Source organism: Mesoplodon densirostris, chromosome 6 (genome assembly GCF_025265405.1).
Source record: "Mesoplodon densirostris isolate mMesDen1 chromosome 6, mMesDen1 primary haplotype, whole genome shotgun sequence".
Lineage (NCBI taxonomy): Eukaryota > Metazoa > Chordata > Mammalia > Artiodactyla > Ziphiidae > Mesoplodon > Mesoplodon densirostris.
In genome coordinates this window covers 29,308,988-29,312,276 of record NC_082666.1, presented here as the reverse complement: position 1 = coordinate 29,312,276, position 3,289 = coordinate 29,308,988, and the positions used below count along the sequence as shown (strand labels likewise).

The window sequence follows — 3,289 nt, the reverse complement described above, 5'->3', positions numbered from 1 at the left end:
CTTTTGATCTAGTATCTATCATTTTTCCAACACCACCTCCTCTTATATACTGTAGCTTTATAATAAGACTTGAAATCTGGTAATATAAGTTCTCCACCCTTTTCTTCTTTCTAAAAATTTCTTTAAGAGACTTCTAGTCTGGACAAGACAGTGCAGAACCATTTTTTTCCCTCTGCTCATCATCAAGCGCAACTATAAATCCTAGAAATGACACAAGAAACAAACATAAGAGAATTCTAAAGGTAGTAAGAGAAAGGTAAGGAGTTGACCACAGGAATGGAGGAAGAGCATTATGTCAGGGGTCTGGTATCCTCCCATCCAATAGAGGAAAGCCATATAGAGGTTTCCCACCTCCAGCTCTCCCAGCTGGGGATACGAGGGCAACCAGGGGGCACTGATAAGACAGACCATTTCCACACATGCTTTCCCCACCAAGAGACACTCCTGGCGGTTCTGGAAAACCTGTTCTGCCTACTCATGCAACATCAGCAGAGACCAGAAGGAGTCCAAGCAGTACCAGATAAAGTGAGCAGACCAAAATAAAATTGCAAAGGCTTTCAAAATTAAACTGCCATCGGAAACACAGTCCCCTCTCCTCAAATACATAATGTTAAAAGACCCTAAAGAAAAGGATGATATAATGATTCTAAATGTATACACACCAAACAACAGAGACTCAAACTGAATGAAGCAAAAACTGACAGAGCTGAAAGAAAACAGAGACAAATCTGAACTTATAGTTGGGGACTTCAACACACCTACCCCCCTCAAAAACTGAAGGAACTCTTAGAAAATCAGACACATATAGGATCTGAACAATGCCATTATCCAAAAGAATATATTTTACACATATAGAATATTACACTTAACAACATAAGATTGCAAATTTTTTCAAGTACCCTTGGGACATTCAACAAGATTGGCCACATCCCAGGCCATAAAATAAATTTCAATGCATTTAAAAGAACTGAAATCATACAAAATGTGTTTTCTAACCATAATCAAATCAAATTAAAATCAATAAAAGAAAGACAACTGTCAGACGGTTTTGCATTTTGATTACACTGGTGGTTAAAATAACCTACACGGGTAATAAAATTGCATATTTTTTATGCACATGGTTCAAATGTAAATACTCGAGTACAGTGTTAAATAAATGTGAGAACAGGCATTATTGTCTTGTTTTTAATCTTACAGGAAAAGCATTAAATATTTCAACATCAAGTGTATATTAGCCTTATGTTTCGCCTAGGTGACTTACAAATTGAGAGTCTCTTTCTTGTTTGCTGAGATTTTTTTTTTTAATGAATAAGGAGTGTTGAATTTTACCAAATTCCTTTTCTGCATCTATCAAAATGATATGTTTTACCTCCTTTGTTAATATGATGAATTAAACTGATTAATTTAAGCATGTTCAAATATGCTTCTATTCCAGGAACTGAACCTATTTGTTCATAAGGTACTACCCTCTTAAATACTGTTGTATTCAATTTGACAATACTGTTAACAATTTTTGTGTTTATGTTTATGTTCATGGTGGCTATATGTCTGCAATTTTTTTTTCTAATTTCATTGTCAGGATACATATTTAGAGTTAGCTGGTCTCAAAAGGTGTCTCACAGAGGGAGAGTTCCATCCTCCTCTGCTTTATCTGAAAAACTTCAGGATTGAATGTTTGATGGAACTCTCAGTGAACGCACCTAACCATGAAGAGTTTTTTGTGAGTTTTTTTTGGCTAATTAATTCCTTTTTTATTTGTGATATATATATATATATATATATATATATATATAGGGAAGGGAGAGGGGGCAGAGAGAGGGGGGAGAGGGAGAGAGGGAGGGAGGGAGAGAGAGAGAGAGAGAGAGAGAGAGAGAGAGAGAGAGAGAGAGAGAGAGAAGAGAGAGAGGGAGGTGTGTGTGTGGAGGTCAAGGATCTCCAATAGTCAGAATTTGAGCTAGAGAAGATCGATGGCTTGGTAACCATCTGTTGGTGAGAACATAACTCTGCTCTTTCAGCAGCTCCTGGAGCAGGTGCAGCCACTGATTCGCTGGGACTGCCCTACAGCAACCCGGAGACGATTAGGCGCGAGTCTTGCTGGGGTGAAGAAACCAACTTCTGGAAGATTCCCGAGCCCACCATCGTAAAAAGCAGTCTCCCAGTAGTTTCAAAAGGGCCACAAAACAACCCAGCCCCCCAAGTCTCGGCAGCCGAGAGCAGCGAACCAGGCGTGCAGGAGGAAGACCGCTGCAAGGGATGCTCAGTCAGAGAGACAGAGAAAATACTGCCAGTAACTACTTCCAGTCCAAGCCGGCCAGCCAGATCCCGGCCAACGACCCTCTGAAGAGCCTCACGCATCACAACCCGCCGCCTGGCCTCCACGCCCGCCTCAGCAACAGCTCTGCCGTCCTGCCCACTCAGGCCCCTGAAAGGCGCCAGCCTCTGCCCTTCAGCCTCCAGCCCTCGACATCGCCTTCACCGAGGCCAAGCGTAAGAAAAGCAAAGACAATTCTGGCTTCTGGCAGCGGCCTCGGTTGGCACAGCTGCCTTGGGGCTTCTGTGAGGATGCAGGCCTCGGCCCCTCCCCCACCCCGTGACTCGGAAGCCCGAGGAGACACAGGCTTTAGGAAGAAACATTCCTTCCTTCTTCCCCAGAGAGCCCACCTCTGGCCGGGCTGCGAGCCCCTCGGAGGCTGGCCCGTGCTCCTTGGAGAGGCTCGCCTCGCTCTCCACGCCAGGGCGGTGTTCCCTTCTGCTCACCTGCCTGGGAGCCTGCCTGCCGTCAGTGCCGACCCGCGACGTTGTGAGCCTCGGTGAGGCTCGGTGGGCTCGGAGCCTCAGCTCTGCCTCAGGGCCTCCGACGGAGTGGGAGCAACTTCCACGTGGCTCAAGCGCAGCATCTAGGCGCCTGGGAATGGTATCCCCAGCTGACGGGCCCCACGTCCTGAGGTAAGCCCTGTGGAGGTACTGGAGGAGGCTTGGAGCAGAGGGCCGGTGCAGCCGGCTCCTGGCTGGTCTGCGCCTTAAGGAGACCGCTCCACAGTCAGCAGCTCAGTCAGCCGCCGTGTGGGGGTGGGGAGGACGCGCAGCGTCGTCTGTAGCCCTGCCTCAGATTTTCTGAGTCATAAAGACAGCTTTCCCCTTTGTTAATTTTGTACACTGCTTGCCTCACTTCTGTTTTATTGATATATACTTTTATCTTTTTCTCGTTTCTACTTTTAGTTTCCTTTGCGTTTTTAATTTTTGTTACTTATTCAATGCAGAATTTGGGGTCATTAATTTTAGACCTTTA

General features: G+C 45.3%; 1 pseudogene; it reads left to right on the top strand.

Moving 5' to 3' along the window:
* The first annotated feature begins 276 nt into the window (after positions 1 to 276).
* Positions 277 to 2,950, top strand: LOC132491607 (kinesin-like protein KIF17; annotated as a pseudogene).
* Positions 2,951 to 3,289: the final 339 nt, after the last annotated feature.